The sequence below is a fragment of the Hippopotamus amphibius genome, chromosome 2 (genome assembly GCF_030028045.1).
Source record: "Hippopotamus amphibius kiboko isolate mHipAmp2 chromosome 2, mHipAmp2.hap2, whole genome shotgun sequence".
NCBI lineage: Eukaryota > Metazoa > Chordata > Mammalia > Artiodactyla > Hippopotamidae > Hippopotamus > Hippopotamus amphibius.
In genome coordinates this window covers 68,649,505-68,670,460 of record NC_080187.1, presented here as the reverse complement: position 1 = coordinate 68,670,460, position 20,956 = coordinate 68,649,505, and the positions used below count along the sequence as shown (strand labels likewise).

Here is a 20,956-nt window from a genome sequence, read left to right as displayed (position 1 = left end):
AATGCTTGCTGGGCCGTGCACAGGCAATGGGACACAGAGAAGAATTTTAATAAACAGACTCTGCTAGGTTCCTCCTTGTCTACACACCTAGTTCATACTATAGTTGTATCTATGGTGATAGTGCCCTTCCTGGAACAAGGTCCCATATCTACATTCTTTTAGACAGTTAGGGGGAAGGTCAAAGGTCCTTTTGGACCTTGACTGTTTTCAGTTTGAAATAATTTATGCACCAAATAGACATTTTAGGGTGGCAAATTTTGTTCCCCTATGACAATTATTTATTATAATGGCAGAGATGTGGTTATCTCCTCTCTTTTTCCCCAAGCAAAGTGATTCATAGAAAAGTAGTTGGTGATTGCTCCTTGAACTGAAAATATTGGTTTAAAATAGACGAGCGACAGAATAAGAATAGTATCTCAAAAGCTAAGTACTATGTCATGAAATCCAGCATTAATCAAAAAGCATTTGAAAAAACAAAAATGAAAACAGTAACTGTTGGCTGGAAATTTCTCTAAGCAACAGAAGAAAATGTTCTCACGACTTGGGGAATAAGGATGATTCAGCTGAAACAAGTCCAGGGTTGTTTAGGTAATTAAGCATTTAACCTTTAAGACAGCTAAAAGACTTTATCTTCAGTAAATCTAAAATCATCTTGTAAAGACTGTAAAGCTAATGATAGTTATCACATGCTAATTTAAAAAAAATATTATCAACGTTAGTTTATAACTTACAGAAAGCTGCCAAGCTTCAGTTTTCTTTTAGCAATGGTATTTCAAAAAATGAGGTATAGTAGAATTGTTACATACATGAAAGTTAAGTTCTAATATAAAAGACCAAAATTGAGGTTAATCCAAATTCCTCCTTAAAATCCTTATAACATCAGTAAGATATATTATATGTATAATTTGTAATCAATTTTCTTTTTTGTCAAGTACACGTAGTTGAGTTCACATAATTTAGATTCACGCAGTAAACTAGATGTCCACTGTATACCACTGGGAAAATAAGAATGTTAAAAATGTATTTCGTTAATATCTATTTATAATTTATTCTGTTTTTGTTCAGAGCAGCAAAGAGCTGTTAGTCATTTGGGAAGTAAATCTAGCATGGACAACAAAGAAGAAAAGCTCTTCTTGTTTAGAAAAAAATATTCCTCCATTCCCTGATATTAAGATTATGTGCATTGGGGCATGAATTAGGAAGACCTCAAAGGATCTGAACAATAATATGGTACACACATCCATGTGCTCACATAGGAGGGGAAGACATGAGCTATGAAATGATCATTGAAAATCTAGAACCCGTTTTGTTGACCATGAAATCCTGCCTTAATGATCATAGTCCTTATAAAAAGATAAAATATGCATTTAAATGGTTTACTAGCCTTACCAAAGTCAAGAGTGGAATTTAACCCAGCATTTAGGATTTCCTGCTGTCCACCAGTGAGCTTTTCTGAAATCATTACTAGACAGCTGCCCTACTACCAGACATCATCTAATAGCTGGAGAGAGCAATCCATGGTTAACCCTGACTGTTAGTAAAACCAGTTTGGGGTGTGTTTGTTTTTTTCTGGACTTTTATTTCTTTTGATCTATTTTCCAGTTTTTATGACAATATCAGTGTATTAACTGCAGTAGAAATAGCAGTATCTTCATAACTGATAGAGCAAGTCCCTCCTACCTATTCTTCTAGTGCCTTTGCTATACTGGGATCTTTCATTTCTATGTAAATTTTTTAATTTTTTATACCATTTTAAAGGTTATCTTCCATTTACAGTTATTACAAAATAGTGGCTCTATTCCCTGTGTTGTACAATACATCCTTGAGCCTATCTTACACCCAATAGTTTCTACCTCCCACTCCTCCACCCCTATATTGCTCCCTCCAGGAACCACTGATTTGTTCTCTACAGCCATGAGTCTGCTTCTTTTTTGTTTTATTCACTAGTTTGTTGTATTTTTTAGATTCCACATGTAAGTGATATCAGACAGTATTTGTCTTTAACCAGTTGCAATTCACGTTCAAGTGCATGCAGGAGTATGACTGACACAGCGTCGTCAAAGCTATACCGCTGAGAACCTGAAGGTGTTGAAATGAGAAACTGTCTGAGAGAAGGAACGACCTCTGGGGCTCTGGATCTAAGGGTCTCCTCCTCCACACAGCCCCCGACAAGCAATCCCGGGAGGCCCCGAGGGCTTGGCCACTCGGGCTTCCTGGGCTTCTACCGAAACCTTTGTTCTCCGGTCCTGGAGCCCTGCTGGCAGAAGGGAATCGACTGCAAGTGTCCAAAGCCCTGTCACCCTCCCGCAGCAATGAAACCCCCGCAGAAACAGCGGCTAGAAGTACTGAGCACCCAGCCGTACTTGCTCACGTTCCTTCTCGTGGACCCTTTCTTTTCCCTTCTTCTGCTCTTCCTCCTCTTCACGTTGCTCTGGTGTTTCCCTGTTCTCCGCTTGGTACGGTTATTCCTGGACCGGGACCCCACCCCCCCCCACCCCCCCCAAGGCGGAAGGCGCTCAAACACCTAAGGGATTATTATCCCATTCAGCTGGTGAAGACAGTGGAGTTGCCCCCCGACAGGAACTACGTGCGGGTCTCTCAGCCACGTGGGCTCCTGCTCCTCGGAACCTCTGTAACTTCTCCACCGAGAGCACCGGCTTCTCCCAGCAGGTCCCTGAGCTGCCGCCCTCGACGGCCGTGCTGAACGGCCTCTTCTACCTCGCAGTCTATGCAGACTACAGGCGATCCCCTGGAGGACGTTCCGTGAACCGCCGGGGCCTGGATGTTATTGTCGCAGCCCCAGCTCGGGCAGGCTGTGGTCATCGCGGCTGCGGGGCACGTGTCCCTGTGTGCCATCCCAGGGGAGCACTGCCTCACTTTCCGGAATCGTAAAGGCCTCGTCCGCCTGGCACTGAGGGACGGCGCCTCTCTGGTGCGCCTGTACTCCTTTGGGGAGAATGATGTCTTCAGAGGTAAGGCTTTCGCCCCAGACTCCTGGCAGCATCTGTGCCAGATCACCTTCAAGAAGTTCCTGGGCTTTTCTCCTTGCATCTTCTGGGGCCGTGGTCTCTTCTCAGCCAAGTCCTGAGGCCTGGGGTCCCTGGCCAGGCCCATCACCACTATGCTGGGCCACCATGTTCCCGTGCTCCAGGGCCTCTGGCCCACCTGGGTGCACGTTGACCACTATCACATGCTTACCTGAAGGCTCTGGAGCAAGTGTTTGATGAGCAGAAGCACAGCTGTGGTGTCCCAGCTTCTAGCTGCCTCAGCTTCACCAAGCCCAGGCCTTACCTGTCCATACCACCCGCCAGCACTCCCCACCAGCCCCAGATCCCAGTGCCCTAAGAACCCCCACCTGATGCCAAGCTGCTGCACCAATAAAAGCTAGTTCTCTGACACCAAAAAGAAAAAGAGAGAGAGAGAGAAATTGTCATTCTTTGGCTGCAACAACATTGGCCCCATCTTTTTTTGTAATGCTAAGTCTTTCTAAAGCGTCCCTGATTAAATTCAAGACTGGTGGTTTTGTCTTGATATTCTCCACAGGTCTTAAGACAGCTGTTCGTTTTAGTAGTACGTGAGGTCTTTGAACACTGAAAACATTTGTACCTTTTTAAAAAATTTTATTTCTGTCTTTCCGTTCCCAAAACTAAAAGTAGAAATGATTTAACCTTGGTTCTATAGCAAACACTTTATTTCAGTTATTAACTTTTGCATGTCTGAGACAATTATTAGTCACCCAGAAACATAAACACATACTTTCTTGGTATTGGATATTTTCAAATCTAATAACTTCTAGACCAGTTTTTGGAACCTATCACTAACTATTGTGCTAAGTCATACATGCATGTATCTTTATTTCTTTGGTGTTAGAATATAAGCAAACTAAGAAGTACTGTCCTGTACTGTACCTGACAATAAATTAATGAATGCTCATTCAGTCATGCATAAATGAATATTCATTTATTAAAAAGCATAAACATAACTCTAGACTATTGCTTGACAATATTTGGGAAACTCCTTCATAAAAATTGAGAGCATCCAAAGTAAAAATATGTTTCACCATCATTTTTTTTGTTTGTTTTGTTTTGGCCATGCCACAGTGGTGTGTGGGATCTTAGTTCCCCAACCAGGTTTCAAACCCACACCCCTGTGCATTGGCAGCACAGAGTCTTAACCATGGACTGGCAGGGAAGTCCCAAGTTTTACCATTCTTTTGAAACAAATTCTTTTGCATTACTTGAAAAGTATTATGTTATAAAAGAGATTTAGATCAATATCTTAATTTACTCAAGACTTCAGATATCCAATAGATGTTCATATTGATTACACTTATAAATGCAGAAGAAAAATTTAGAAATGTCAATTTTAACATTACCTTCAGAGTAATATTTTAGCAAGTATGGCGTTAGGGTAAGCGAAAGTACTGTAACAAAGAAACCCCAAGACGTGCAATGGCTCAAGCACAATAGAATTAGACTCCTCACTTGTGTAACAGTTCTGATTATTGGGACTCTGATGTTTTTTCTCCAGGAGGTGACTCAGGAACCCAGACTCTTTCCATCTTGTGGCTCTTAGGCGCTCATTGTCTGTAACCAGGTGGTAGAAGTGGGAAAAGGGGGCAGAAGGCATACATACGCTTGTTTCTGTAAAGTTACTTCCACTCATAAGCCACCAGCTAAATTCAGTCACGCAATCACACCTAAGGCAGGCTGGGAAATGTAATCTAACCATGCCATTTAGGAGGGGAAATGCATTTTCTGTGAATAGCTAGTAGTTCTGGCTACATCAGGTCAGAAAATCACGCACAATTACAGTGACTTGGGAGACTATTTTCTAGGTTTGAGAGTTCTTCAGATTAGGATTTAGGTGAGCCTTTCACTTTGTAAGATTTGAGCCTGGGACGGTGAGCTTGCTTTCGCTGTTGGAACTGGGATGTATATAATGGAGAGACACGCAGACAGATGCAAAACCAGAGCTGAGGTGGTCATTCTTTGGTAAGAGGGATTGCTGCCACCTGGAGGATGAATACCAGACTGAAAATCCAGTTCCTGGGAAGCTCAGAACAGCTGTGTGAATGCATGCTCTTATGTTTTAAAATCTGAACTTCAGGTGAAGTGATACATACACACAAAGACTTTTCCTTCCTAAACTCTACCCAAGCAACCTGAAGTTGGTTCAGGACTAATCTGTTTCTCTCCCTTAGAAGAAATAGAGAAATCTCAGGGAAATACAGTCATGAGCCAAGTCAAGCTGTGAGGGGAAAGCTTTGAGTGCTGGTACCAAGGTTTTGCTGTAGGGCTTTGAAATCTTCGCATCAGGACCTGGCTCTCCCACTATTTAATTGGTCAGATTCATTTCCTTTTTTTAAGTGCATAATGAAATAGAGAGAAATAAGTTCTGCTATAAACTGCTCATTTAAGAATTCCCTGAGTCAGAGACCTGTACTGGGCAAGGATCCAGCTCTGATGTGCGGCCATTATATGCTGTTTTGGCATCTATCTGAATGTTCAGGCATCTGCCATTTACATAGTCAAACATTTTTAATATCACCCTTGCTAAGATCCCCACTCAAGAATCATTCTCCCAGACTTAGGGACAGAGACTCCTGGCCTCCAAGGAAGGCCTCCTTAAAGTCAGATGTTGATAGGATGCCTCTGCTTTGTAAATGTTTCTCCCCACCTGGGTAAAGAATCTGTTCCTCCAGGGTTGGAATGGCTATGCCACACTGCTGGTAAAGGAAATGTGTTTCCCTTGAAAGCTATCTTTGAATAAGGTAAGATGCCAAACTTAACAAAGAATTAGCAAGTAAAGTTGTATAGTCTCAAACTTAGTGCAGCTCTTATTTTTATTGGCTCTAGACACTACCAAGTACACACACAAATCTAAAATAAGAGGTGTCAGAGACTCCCAGAAAAAAAAAAGTAAATAAAACAAATGAAGCCAAAAATATTTATGCTTTATATGAGTGTAACTTTGAGAAAAACTTTTCAGGATGATAGAAATAAAAGTGTGGACTTCATGAAACAGCCAAGCAATAAATTATACACTATATAACCTGCACAAACACTTTGAAATAGGTTAAAGAGATAGGTCTTTAGAGAACTAAATTTTATAATTGTTTTCTGCTTGGAAAATATTTTTTTTCCTTTCCTATTGAAAATCAATTACTCAATTGAGTTATGAAAGCTTTGCTTAAAGGTAAATGTTATCTTTACCAAATAAAAATGTAACTTTGGTTTTCCTCAGTACCCCTGCTACCAAGTTATAAGGTTAGGACCAAAGAGATACAAATTGGCACCCTTGGCATTGGACAGACAATCAGTAGTTATTAAAGTTCTTTAAGGAAATTTCCTCGTACTAAGATCTTTTACTATAATTTAAAAGGCTTTAATACCAGACCATAAAATTAAATTTTAAGAATTTTGTTTTAAGCATTAGTGAAATTTATATCTTCTGATACTGAAAAACTCCTAAAAAATTTATTTTTATGAATTTGAGTAAAAGGATGGATAGACATCTTCTCCCTGACTTTTATCACAGTGCAAAAATTAAATGCAAACATGACATTGTAGTTTACGCAAAATTTTAATTTGTTTTTGGCAAAGGGCTAATCAACTGTAACTTTCTAAATTTGTTACACTTATTCTTTAAATCGTTATTTAAAAGCTCTATATAAAAGGAAACATGAATTCAATTAAACTGAATTTTTAAAACCATTGTTATACAATTGGTTCTGGTAAATTTCCAGCACTATTTAACTATGTGAACCTACAGAGATTTTCCATTTACACTATTCGGGTGATGTTTTAAGGTATTTTATTTTTTTGATATGTTCTTAATATTAGTAGTGATTAAATGATTTAATGTCAACCTAGATCATAGGTTCTAACTGGCTTTGAGATCAGAGTTAAATTGAAGTAAATAGTGAGGATTCTTAGGTTGCCAGAAAATTTCCTAAAGGTAACATTTTAAGGGACAGAAAAGATAAATTATGTCTATTGTGTGTGTTTTAATGAACATTTTATTTCAGATAATTGTAGATTCACATGCAGTTGTAGGAAAAAACAGAGGTGTCATGTATCCTTTACCCTAATGGAAACATCTTGCAGATAACAATGCAGTACCCCAACTGAGATATTGACATTGATGCTGTCAAGATACAGAACAGTTCCACCACCACGTTGCACTTTGAAAGCCACAACCACTTCCCTCCAGCCCTCACCCCATTCTCAACCTTGAGCAACCACTACTCTGCCCTCCCTTTCTATAATTTTGTCATTTCAAAAATATTATATAAGTGGAGCCATATGGTATGTAACTATTTTGGCTTCTTTCCATTCAGCACAATTCTCTAGAGGTTGGTCCAGATTGTTGCATGCATCAATAGTTCTTTTTATTGCCGAGTTGTATTCCACAGTACAGATGTATCACAGTTTGTTTAACTATTCACCTCTTGAAGGACATCTGGATTGTCTCCAGTCTGCAACTATTATGGATAAACTACTATAAATATTTATGTACAGGGTTATTGAAGGCTAGTTGCATTTTAAGAAACTGCCAGTTTCCCAGAGTAATTGTACCATTTTACATTCCCACCAGCAATGTACAAGTTATCTAGTTTCTCTGCATCTCCAACAGCACGTGATCACTATTTTTTATTTTAGCCATTCTCTTACGTGTATAGTGATTTCTCATTGTGGTTTTTGTTTTCATTTCCCTAGTCAGTAATGATGTTGAAGTCTTTTCAAGTACTTATTTACTATCTGCATATATTCTTCACTTAAATGTCTCTTTATGTCTTTTGCCCATGTGTTTTGTATTGTTTGTTTTTTGTACTGTTGAGTTTCGAAAATTCTTTGTATATTCTAAATGGTAGTCTTGTGTCAGATTTGTGGTTTGCAACTGTTTTGTCACAGTGTCTTTGCATCCTTTTATCAGGGTCTCTTACAGAACAAAAGTTTTTAATTTTGATGGCATACAATTTGTGAATTTTTCCTTTTTTGGATCATGCTTTTATTGTCAAGTCTGAGAACTCCTTGCCTAGTCCTAAATCCCAAAGATTTCCCGCTATGCTTTTTTTCTAAAAGCTTTTCTTAAAAATATTTTATTTTAGGGGCTTCCTAGGTGGTGCAGTGGTTAAGAATCTGCCTGCCAATCTGCAGGGGACACAGGTTCAATCCCTGCTCTAGGAAGATCCCACATGCTGCAGAGTAACTAAGCCTGAGCACCACAACTATTGAGCCTGTGCTTTAGAGCCCGTGAGCCACAACTATTGAGCCCATGTACTGCAACTACTGAAGCCCACGCGCCTAGAGCCCATGCTCTGCAACAAGAGAAGCCACGGCAATGAGGAGCCTGTGCACCACAACAAAGAGTAGCCCCCACTCACCACAACTAAAGAAAGCCTGTGCACAGCAAAAAAGACACAACACAGCCAATAAAATAAATAAATAAGTAAATAAATAAAGTTATTTAAAATATATTTTATTTTTAAATCTGTAATCCACTTAAATTCAATTTTATATAAGGTGTGAATCTGAAGTTGAGGTTCATTTGTTTTTGCCTGTGGGTGTACAATTGTTCCAGTGCCATTTGCCAAAAAGATTACCATTCCTCCACTGAATTTCTTTTGTACTTTTGTTTTTTCTAACTGCTCTACGGTATTGTCAAAGCTGCCCTCCTTGTCCATAAACTGGGACAAGAAGTCACAAAAATTTTTGAGGTAGCCTGATTTACTGGTAACCCTTTTTTGATTAATATTCATTTTCATCAGCCCTTCCTGGGGAACTTTTACCCAATGCCAGGATTGAACAAGATTGTTAATCCTCTCTTTTGTATCAACAAAGATTGGAACAGAGATCATTACTGGAATTAAAAGTGTGTTTCAGTAACCCAGAGTAATCCAGTAACCTGATGCTTGATCAATACTGCAGCATTGTACCTGGACTTTAAGTTGCAATTTTAAAATGAACAGGGTTCTCTGTCAAGAAAAGAGTAAAACTGACCTTCGCTAAAAATGGTAGGCCCAAACAGGTAACTGTGACTCTGCATGACTCGGTAGCCTAAGAATACAATAATAATACCTTTTTGATTATTATATCAACGTACAAAGAATGTAAATATCTCTCATTTCTGTATCTGTTTTTACACACCACTCATCACTGTGCGAAGAATCACTAAGATGTTTTGTCTTTCACCTGGGATGATAGGTGTGATGACTGAGCAGATGAAGGCAAACATGTAGCTGAATATTGAGTTGGGTATGGCAGAGTTCTAACTTTGCAGACTGGTACTTCTCTGTTTTATGCTGCTGAGAAAATACTGGGTTCCTGTATTGTTGTGCTATGTCATGAGCAGCACCAGGCCCTAGGCTGTGCTAAAGATATGACCCCTGCAAATTTCTACTTTGTTCCTGTGGTGAAACTTGCAGCTTCCCCACTTGTTTATTTCTGCTTTCGTTGCCTGTGCTTTGGGTGCAAATTCCAAAAAATCATTGCCAAAATCAATGTCAAGCAAATTTTCGCCTATGTTTTCTTCTAGGACTTTTACAGTTTGGGTTTTACATTTAAGTCTTTAATCCATTTTGAGTTGATTTTTGTGTATGGTAGAAAATAATGGTTCAGTTTCATTCCTTTGCAAGTTGATATCCAGTTTTCCCAACACCGCTTATTAGAGAATATCCTTTCCTATTTAATATTCTTGGCACCTTTGTTGAAAATTAGTTAACCATATATGCGTTAGTTTATTTCTGGGTTCTCTATTCTGTTCCATTGGTCAATGTGTCTCTTTTCATGCCAGAATCAGCTTTGTGATATAGTTTAAACCAGGGAGCATGGTGCTTCCAGCTTTGTTCTTCTCGCTCGAGATTGCTTTAGCTCTTTGGGGTCCTTTATGGTTCCATACAAATTTTAGGCTTGGTTTTTCCATTTCTGTGAAAAATGCCATTGGGATTTTGATAGGAATTTCAACTTAAAGAAAAAAATTACAACTCATAAGGGTACCTATTTTATACATGGAACCTACACTTTCCCATACTTGCCATGCATTTGGTCCATTTCTTGCCTTATAGGTTTAAGTTTGTACAGTGTCATCCCAGTTTACACCTGATATTTTGGTATAATTGTTAATAGCACCCCCTTATACTCTCAGAATTGTCACAGTTTGGATGAGAAATTATATGTTCACCTTATGCATAAATGTTATAATATCTCCAACACGAATTATCTCCCAACTCCCCATGTTGAAAAGGTTCACAGCTTCCGTAACATAAATGAAACACTGTAGTTTGGAAGAATAAAATGGTACAATTTCCACCATATGGATTTTACATCTTATTCAAAGATTACGGATTAAGCTGGCCTTTTTGGAACAGGGAAGCAATGCCTTGGCTACAACTAAAATCTGCTCACTACTGCTATGGTGGTCATATTCCTTTGGAATTTCGTGGCTCCAGATTTCACCTTTGTCAACAAAGGATGAGTATGTGCTGTTGTTTGGCAAGGAATATGATGCCAATATTTTTGTTTTGTTTTGTTTAATTAATTAATTAATTTTATTTGTTGGCTGTGTTGGGTCTTTGTTGCTGCACATGGGCTTTCTGTAGTTGCAGAGAACAGGGGCTACTCTTCTTTGGGGTGCGCAGGTTCCTCATTGCCATGGTCTCTCTTGTTGCAGAGCACAGGCTCTAGGCACTCAGGCTTCAGTAGTTGCAGTGCGTGGGCTCAGTAGTTGTGGCTCACAGGCTCTAGAATGCAGGCTTAGCAGTTGGGGTGCACAGGCTTAGTTGCTCTACGACATGTGGGATCTTCCCAGACCAGGGCTGGAACCCATGTTCCCTGCGTTAGGAGGCAGACTCGTAACGACTGCACCACCAGGGAAGCCTGCCAATATTCTTGTTAATTAGAATTTGTTTAGGATTATTGTGTACTCACATACAAAAAAAGGAGCTGATACATTGCAACAGTCTGAGAGATGGGACCTAGTTACATAAACCTGTAGACTTTGGGGGAAATTTAAGGGTAAAAATTGAATATTAACAATATTGTGAATTATGGTAAGCCCGTATATAGTGATAATACTGATAAAATATTGCATATATTGTAATCTTGAAGGAACACTTCAAAAGCTTTCTTTTAAGGATTGAAAAGGGCCCATTTTGTATTTAAGAGAAAGCAAATCTGAGGCTCAAATGATAAGATATCTCATGCAGATTTAAATCTGATAAAAAAAATCAAAACTGAGAGACTGGCAAAGAAAAATGCCATGAGCTCCTCATTTTGTTGTTAGTAGGTGATATCCTATTCATCTTTTCTCCATATCTGGAAGCAAATTAAAAAAATGGGCTTTTTGAAGACATGGTGGGACTTCCCTGGTGGCACAGTGGTTAACAGTCTGCCTGCCAATGCAGGGGACAAGGGTTTGATCCCTGGGCCAGGAAGATCCCACAGGCTGTGGAGCAACTAAGCCCATGAGCCACAACTACTGAGCCTGTGCTCTAGAACCCACAAGCCACAACAATTAAGCCCACGTGCCAGAACAATTGAGCCCACATTCCACAACTACTGAAGCCTGCGCGCCCAGAGCCTGTGCTCGCAACAAGAGAAGCCACGGCAATGAGAAGCCTGTGCACCGCAACGAAGAGTAGCCCCTGCTCACCGCAACTAGAGAAAGCCTGCATGCAGCAACAAAGACCCAAAGCAGCCAATAAATAAATAAATTTGTTTAAAAAATAGAAATAAAAATTAAAAAACATGTTAATTAATTTGAATTCTCATAATTAACTAAAAGTATTTAAAAAATAAAAGTGATGTACCATCTCCTCTGCAGCTATAAAGACAGAATTTTATTTTGCATCATAAATCAAATTCAAAGAATCTTATTTAATAAGATGTTAAATTGAAACTTTCAGAAAAGCACCCATCTTGTTTTCCTTGTGAAATATGTAGACTTATGTGAATTTGCATTAACATTATCTAGGTTTTGTCCTCTATTAATGTAAATTCTTCCAGGAAATATTATTTGACCAGAGTCCTTTTGAAAAACCCACTAATATCCTTTGAAAATAACCTCCAAACTATTCCATATTTTTCATTATTCTTCATACTTGATAAATTATAGCTCTGAGTGTCATGTTGACTTGAAGATGCAATGTGGCTGCTTTTTAAGGAACATTTCTATATTCCTAAAGTATAAAAATGCTTGTCAGATTTCTTTATCAAAGCAGAAGATCATTGCCAGCTTGATTCTGTTAGCACATAATTGAGAATCTGTTTTTCACTTATTTTAGCGTGAGATTGGTGATTTGGAGAGACTTTCATTGGTAATTTACATGCATTTTATTCAATAATGTTTTTTTTTTTTTTTTATGTTTCATCTTCATCATCAAGGCTGATTTTTTTTTTAATTATTATTTTTTATTTTATTTTATTTTATTTTTTTGGGGGGTACACCAGGTTCAATCAACTGTTTTTATACACATATCCCCATATTCCCTCCCTTCCTTGACGCCCCCCCCTCGATTCCCCCCCACCCTCCCTGCCCCAGTCCTCTAAGGCATCTTCCATCCTCGAGTTGGACTCCCTTTGTTATACAACAACTTCCCACTGACTATTTTACAGTTGGTAGTATATATATGTCTGTACTACTCTCCCACTTCTTCTCAGTTTCCCCTTCACCCCCCGCCCCCTCCCATACCTCGAGTTCTCCAGTCCATTCCCTGTATCTGCTTCCCTGTTCTTGTCACTGAGTTCATCAGTACCATTTTTAGATTCCGTATATGTGAGTTAGCATACAATATTTGTCTTTCTCTTTCTGACTTACTTCACTCTGTATGACAGATTGTAGTTCTATCCACCTCATTACATATAGCTCCATCTCATCCCTTTTTATAGCTGAGTAATATTCCATTGTAATATTCCATATGCCACATCTTCTGTATCCATTCATTTGTTGATGGGCATTTAGGTTGCTTCCATGTCCTGGCTATTGTAAAGAGTGCTGCAATAAACATTATGGTACAAGTTTCTTTTGGGATTATGGTTTTCTTTGGGTATATGCCCAGGAGTGGGATTACTGGATCATATGGTAGTTCTATTTGTAGTTTTTTAAGGAACCTCCAAATTGTTTTCCATAGTGGCTGTACCAACTTACACTCCCACCAACAGTGCAGGAGACTTCCCTTTTCTCCACACCCTCTCCAACATTTGTTGTTTCCAGATTTTGTGATGATGGCCATTCTGATTGGTGTGAGGTGATACCTCATTGTGGCTTTGACTTGCATTTCTCTGATGATGAGTGATGTTGAGCATCTTTTCATGTGTTTGTTGGCCATCTGTATGTCTTCTTTGGAGAAATGTCTATTTAGGTCTTCTGCCCATTTGTGGATTGGGTTATTTGCTTTTTTGGTATGAAGCTGCATGAGCTGCTTGTATATTTTGGAGGTTAATCCTTTGTCCGTTGTTTCATAGGCAATTATTTTTTCCCATTCTGAGGGTTGCCTTTTAGTCTTGTTTATGGTTTCTTTTGCTGTGCAAAAGCTTTTAAGTTTCATGAGGTCCCATTCATTTATTCTTAATTTTATTTCCATGATTCTAGGAGGTGGGTCAAAAAGGATGTTGCTTTGATGTATGTCAAAGAGTGTTCTGCCTATGTTTTCCTCTAGGAGTTTGATAGTGTCTGGCCTTATATGTAGGTCTTTAATCCATTTGGAGTTTATTTTTGTGTATGGTGTTAGGATGTGTTCTAATTTCATTCTTTTACATGTTGCTGTCCAATTTTCCCAGCACCACTTATTGAAGAGGCTGTCTTTTTTCCATTGTATACTCGTGCCTCCTTTGTCAAAGATAAGGTGCCCATATGTGTTTGGGCTTACTTCTGAGTTCTCTATTCTGTTCCATTGATCTTCCTTTCTATTTTTGTGCCAGTACCATACTGTCTTGATCACTATGGCCTTGTAGTATAGTTTGAAGTCAGGAAGCCTGATTCCACCAACTCCATTTTTCCTTCTCAAGATTGCTTTGGCTATTCGGGGTCTTTTGCGTTTCCATACAAATCGTAAAATTTCTTGCTCTAGTTCTGTGAAAAATGCCATTGGTAATCTGATCGGGATTACATTAAATCTGTAAATTGCTTTGGGTAGTACAGTCATTTTCACGATGTTGATTCTTCCAATCCAGGAACATGGTATATCCCTCCATCTGTTTATGTCATCTTTGATTTCTTTCATCAATGTCTTAAAGTTTTCTGCATACAGATCTTTTACCTCCTTAGGCAGGTTTATTCCTAGGTATTTTATTCTTTTGGTTGTGATGGTGAATGGGAGAGTTTCCTTAATTTCTCTTTCTGCTCTTCCGTTGTTAGTGTATAGGAATGCAAGAGATTTCTGTGCATTAATTTTGTATCCTGCTACTTTACTAAACTCATCAATGAGTGCTAGCAGTTTTCTGGTAGAGTCTTTAGGGTTTTCTATATATAGTATCATGTCATCTGCAAAGAGTGATAATTTTACTTCTTCTTTTCCAATTTGGATTCCTTTAATTTCTTTTTCTTCTCTGATTGCTGTGGCTAACACTTCCAAAACTATGTTGAATAACAGTGGTGAGAGTGGACACCCTTGTCTTGTTCCTGTTCTTAGAAGGAATTCTTCCAGTTTTTCTCCATTGAGAACAATGTTGGCTTTTGGTTTGTCATATATGGCTTTTATGATGTTGAGGTAATTTCCTTCTATGCCCATTTTCTGGAGAGCTTTTATCATAAATGGATGTTGAACTTTGTCAAAAGCTTTTTCTGCATCTATTGAAATGATCATATGGTTTTTATCCTTCAATTTGTTGATATGATGTATCACGTTGATTGATTTGCGTATATTGAAGAATCCTTGCATCCCAGGGATAAACCCCACTTGATCGTGGTGTATGATTTTTTTAATGTGCTGTTGCAGTCTGTTAGCTAGTATTTTGTTGAGGATTTTTGCATCTATATTCATCAGTGATATTGGTCTGTAGTTTTCTTTTTTTGTGACATCTTTGCCTGGTTTTGGTATCAGGGTGATGGTAGCCTCATAGAATGAGTTTGGGAGTGCTCCGCCTTCTGCTATATTTTGGAAGAGTTTGAGAAGGATAGGTGTTAACTCTTCTCGAAATGTTTGATAGAATTCGCCTGTGAATCCATCTGGTCCTGGGCTTTTGTGTGTTGGGAGATTTTTAATCACTGCCTCAATTTCTGTACTTGTGATTGCTCTGTTCATGGTTTCTATTTCTTCCTGGTTCAGTCTTGGAAGATTGTATTTTTCTAAGAATGTATCCATTTCTTCCAGGTTATCCAATTGATTGGCATATAGTTGCTTGTAGTAGTCTCTCATGATGTTTTGTATTTCTGAGGTGTCCGTTGTGACTTCTCCTTTTTCATTTCTAATTCTGTTGATTTGCATCTTCTCCCTTTTTTTCTTGATGAGTCTGGCTAATGGTTTATCAATTTTGTTAATCTTCTCAAAGAACCAGCTTTTAGTTTTATTTATTTTTCTTATGGTTTCTTTCCTTTCTTTTTCATTTATTTCTGCTCTGATCTTTACGATTTCTTTCCTTCTGCTCACTTTGGGGTTTCTTTGTTCTTCTTTCTCTAGTTGTTTGAGGTGTAAGGTTAGGTTGTTTATTCGATCATTTTCTTGTTTCTTAAGGTAGGACTGTATTGCTATAAACTTCCCTCTTAGAACTGCTTTTGCTGCGTCCCATAGGTTTTGGGTTGTTGTGTTTTCGTTGTCATTTGTTTCTAGATACTTTTTGATTTCCTCTTTGATTTCTGTAGTGATTCCTTGGTTGTTTAATAGTGAATTGTTTAGCCTCCATGTGTTTGTCTTTTTTGCAGTTTTTTTCCTGTAATTGATATCTAGTCTCATGGCGTTGTGGTCTGAGAAGATGCTTGATATGATTTCAATTTTCTTGAATTTGCTGAGGTTTGATTTGTGACCCAAGATGTGATCTATCCTGGAAAATGTTCCGTGTGCACTTGAGAAGAACGTGTATTCTGTCGTTTTTGGATGGAATGTCCTATAAATATCAATTAAGTCGAGATGGTCTAATGTGTCATTTAAAGCTTGTGTGTCTTTATTTATTTTCTGTTTGGATGATCTGTCCATTGATGTAAGTGGGGTGTTCAAGTCTCCCACTATAATTGTGTTCCTGTCGATGTCCCCTTTTATAGCTGTTAGCATTTGCCTTATGTATTGAGGTGCTCCTATATTGGGGGCATAGATATTTACCATTGTGATATGTTCTTCTTGGATGGATCCCTTGATCATTATGTAGTGCCCTTCCTTGTCTCTTTTAATAGTCTTTACTTTCAAGTCTAATTTGTCTGATATGAGTATTGCTACTCCAGCTTTCTTTTGACTTCCATTTGCATGGAATATCTTTTTCCATCCCTTCACTTTCAGTCTATATGTATCCCTTGGTCTGAAGTGGGTTTCTTGTAGGCAGCATATAGAAGGGTCTTGTTTTTGTATCCATTCAGCCAGTCTGTGTCTTTTGGTTGGAGCATTTAATCCATTTACATTTAAAGTGATTATTGACATGTGTGTTCCAATTACCATTTTCTGAATTGTTTTGGGTTTGTATTTGTAGGTGTTTTCCTTTTCTTGTGTTTCCTACTTAGAGAAGTTCCTTTAGCACTTGTTGTAAGGCTGGTTTGGTGGTGCTGAATTCTCTTAACTTTTGCTTGTCTGGAAAGCTTTTGATTTCTCCCTCAAATCTGAATGAGATTCTTGCTGGGTAAAGTATTCTTGGCTGTAGGTTTCTCTCTTTCAGGACTTTCAGTATATCCTGCCATTCCCTTCTGGCCTGCAGAGTTTCTGTAGAAAGGTCAGCTGTTATCCTGATGGGTTTTCCCTTATATGTTGTTTGTTGCTTTTCTCTTGCTGCTTTTAATATTTTTTCTTTGTGTTGAATTGTCGTTAGTTTGATTAATATGTGTCTTGGTGTATTTCTCCTTGGGTTTATTCTGTATGGGACTCTCTGTGCTTCTTGGACTTGGTTCATTATTTCCTTTCCCATGTTGGGGAAGTTTTCCACTATAACCTCTTCAAATATTTTCACAGACCCTTTCTTGTTTTCTTCTTCTTCTGGGATGCCTATAATTCGAATGTTGGTACGTTTAAGGTTATCACTGAGGTCTCTGAGGCTGTCTTCTAGTCTTTTTATTTTTTTATCTTTTTCCTGCTCTGTGGCGTTTATTTCTTCCATTCTATCTTCCAACTCACTTATTCGTTCTTCTGCCTCAGTCATTCTGCTGGTTAGAGCATCTAGAGTATTTTTAATTTCAGTTATTTTGTTATCCATTGCTGTTTGTTTTTCTGAGTTCTTATGAACTGTTTCTTGTACTTTCTCTAATTTGTTATCGAGATTTTGTATCATTTTTACTATCATTACTCTAAATTCTTTTTCAGGCATTTTTCCTATTTCCTCCTCATTTATTTGGTCTTGTGGGTTTTTTTCCTGCTCCTTTGCCTGCATGGTGTTTCTTTGTTTCCTCATGGTTGTCCAAGCTTTTGGGGTTGCTTGTCCTGGCGATAGAGGTGTTTATAGAAGACTGTCCAAGCCTCAGACTAATGTCCAAGTATTGGATTAGACGAATATTCAGTTCTTCTTGAAGAATAAATTCGCTATTTTCTGGAGAAAACTGCCCACTCACAGGATGCCTGAATGCTGTGGTTTGCTGGTTATGGTCAGCATCAGCGAAAAGTTACTTTAAGACAGCACGTGCTGCTTCGCTCTGCGCAGCGCCATCGCCGCCCGTGTGGCGGTCGCCGCCGGCTCCCAGGTCCGCCATGGTGCTCAATAATGTTTTATATTTAGATTTTTATGTTATTTTAAAAATACCATTTTAGAGAATAAACTAAATAGTATAAGGCAATAGCTCCAAAACACTAATCTTGTTTCCAGATAGTCAAATTTTCATTGATTCTTGATGAAAGGAGAAAAATAATAACAAAATAGTAAACTTTACATAATAATGATTTATCCAATTTAAAGGATCATCTTTTATGAGACTATGTCCTTACTGATTTTTTGATATCAAAATTCTCTTTTATGAAATGATATCATTAATTTTTATTATTTTTAATGTACTTGGTAAAATAAAAATTTCCAACTTTGTTTATTCTGAAAATTAAAATAGAATTTTTATGTTCTGAGAAATTAAGAAGTTCAAGTACTCTGTTATCATCAAAAGTCACACATTACTACCATTTCACTACTCATAAAGTGTTTGAAATCATATACATACAGCCAAAATACCTGTACCAAGTTAAGTTTACTAATCAAAAATATTGATTTTAGCCCAGAATTGAAGATGCTCAGTTTATCTGTAGGCTAGACTTGGAATTTCTCTCCTACTTGACCGATACTGCCATTGATGGTGATCAGAAAAGCTGGATAAAATATAGAAAACATCTACTTGAAAGCATCAGAAAGATAACATGGTAAAGAATTGCTGGGCCAAAGAATTGCTTCCAAGAGAAGACAGGAATCTTGGTAGTTGGAGTCATTTCCTTCTGGGACATTTGTCACTTGAAATTCTGAGTGGTGCTTTTGACAGCTTTTATGTAAAATAAGGACAAATTTAGAGTTTCACCAAGGGAGAAGTCTGATTAAGTCCTCCACTCTCGGACAGTATCATAAAAGATGGTACCCTAGGAGTAACGGTGAATCCAAAGCATAAAACCCCTTACTCGGAGTACAACACAGCTCCCAGTTATTTAGGTGGCCCAGGAAAATCTTAGTCTCTGAAATTGGTGATCCAAGATGGCAGTGGTCATAGGCACCAGCTCAAAATAAGTGAAAATCTTTCCTGGGGAAATATAACATCCTAGGCTCATTCAAATAAAATGTTCAGAGAACCGGGCACATAAAGAGACAAGACAACATGAATGAAGACCAGTGATAATTATAAGCAACAAAACTAGATCTGTAGGGATTCCAGATATTGGAACTAACAGGTAGAGATATTAAAATAGCCATGCTTACTATATGCAAGTAAACAAACCTTAAGATAGAAAATTCAACCCTGAAAACTGTAGCGAGATGACATAGAAGACTTTTTGAAAGAAGTACCCAAATATTTTAGAACAGAAAAAGTACAGTAACTGAAATTAAAAATTCAGTGAGTGGGTTTAACATCAGATTTGACACAGCTGAATAGAGAATTACTACAAGGTAAGACAGAAGAAAAAGAAAATACCCAGAGTGAAGCACAGATAGAAAAATAGATAAAAATTACAGGAGAGAAGAAGAAACCCAGAGGAGATGGTGAAAAAACAAATCTAACATGCATTCCACTGGCGTTCCAGAAGAAAAGCAAAGAGGATATGGGTCAGAAGAAGTATTTGAAGGGATTATAGTTGAGACTATTCCAAGCTGATTGAAGACATTATCATAACCCAGATCACCTAGAAAACAGAGCCTGAAGCAAATGCTTATTTGGTTGAACACTTTATTGGGGTGTGTTATCCCACAGGAGCAGGAAGGAGGTAAAAGTGGTGTGAGACAAAGAAGGAAATAGTACAACTATAAGGACTGTGCTTTTACCAATGTGGCCATAAACTCATGACAAGCTTATTATTAGTCTCACAGGGCATCTTCAGAGAGGGTACATGAGCATCTGTTATTACAGCAATCTGGTTGGGAGGAAGAAGGAAGAGAAAATTATCCACCAATTCTCCTCTTGCATTGGGTTGAGTCCACCACAGGGATGATAACTCACAAACTTGAGGGTGTGTATGTGTGAGTGCCCAGTGGGTACAATGTTATCTCACCTCAGCCACACTGGGAAAGCCCCAGGGCAGGAGGTGAGAGCGCGTAGTGCGTGCATGAGGTAAGACCCCTGCAGACCGTGCTCCAGTGTGACAAGGGATGGGAGTAGCCACCACAGAGCGCAGGGGTGGGGGTGGCACTGGGGGCTTTGACCTGAATCTGTGACCAAAAGGCTAGTGCATGGATCCAGGGTGACACACAAAGTAACTCTCGTACAGATATCAGTCCAGTCAATTCAAGAAGTCCCATGAACCTCAAGCAGAATAAGAAAAAGAAAGCCCACCTAGGCACATTGAAGTGAAACTACCAAAACCCAGGAAAAAGAGAAAATCTTAAGCCAGAGAAAAAAGGCAGATCATCTTTAAAATGAACAACTAAAATGACTGTTGACACCTCAATAGAAATAATGGAAGTCAGATGACAATGAAATGGCCTCTTCAACTGGCTGAAAGTAAATAACTGCCACAGTTACTTGGCAAAATCTGTAAATAGTGGAAACACCCTTTAAAAAACATATAGAAATAATGACCTTTTCAGGAAAAAAAAGAGCTAGAGTTCATCACCAGCAAGTGCATGCTATAAGTATGAAAGTGTGTACTTCAGGCAAAAAGAAAATGAATTGATGCAGAAGGTCAAAGATATAGAAAGGAATAAAGAATGATTAAAATAGTGCTGTTAAATAAATCTAAACATGTATTTACTGTATAAAACAGTAATGTCTTGTGCAGTTTTAAATATTTGTAGAATTTAATAAGACCTCAGTGAAATTACAGTTACCAGATAACCTCCCACTGTACTGAGAGAGGGTAAAGGCACCAGTTAATATTAAACTCTAACAAGCCAAAAACTGATGTTGTCATCTCTAAAGCAACCAGAAAAAGAAGAGTAAAATGCGTCTAACTTCCTAGCAAATAGAGAATAAAAGTAAAATTAGAAAACAAAAAAAGCAATCAATCCAAAAGAGGTAAGAATGGAGAGACAGTAAAGCATAGAGCAGACAGAAAAAAATATAAATCACGTAGTAATTACACAGATGGATAATGACATAATCAAATATATCAATAATTAAAATAAATGTAAAGCGATTAAAAGCTCCAATTAAAACACAAAGAATGAGAGGCTGATTTAAAAAATAAACCGCAAGAAAGAGAGTT

The 20,956-nt window shown here is 38.2% G+C and overlaps 1 pseudogene; it reads left to right on the top strand.

Annotated features, from left to right (window-relative positions):
• The first annotated feature begins 2,093 nt into the window (after positions 1-2,093).
• LOC130844371 (2-acylglycerol O-acyltransferase 3-like) lies at positions 2,094-3,345 on the top strand (annotated as a pseudogene).
• The last annotated feature ends 17,611 nt before the right edge of the window (positions 3,346-20,956 follow it).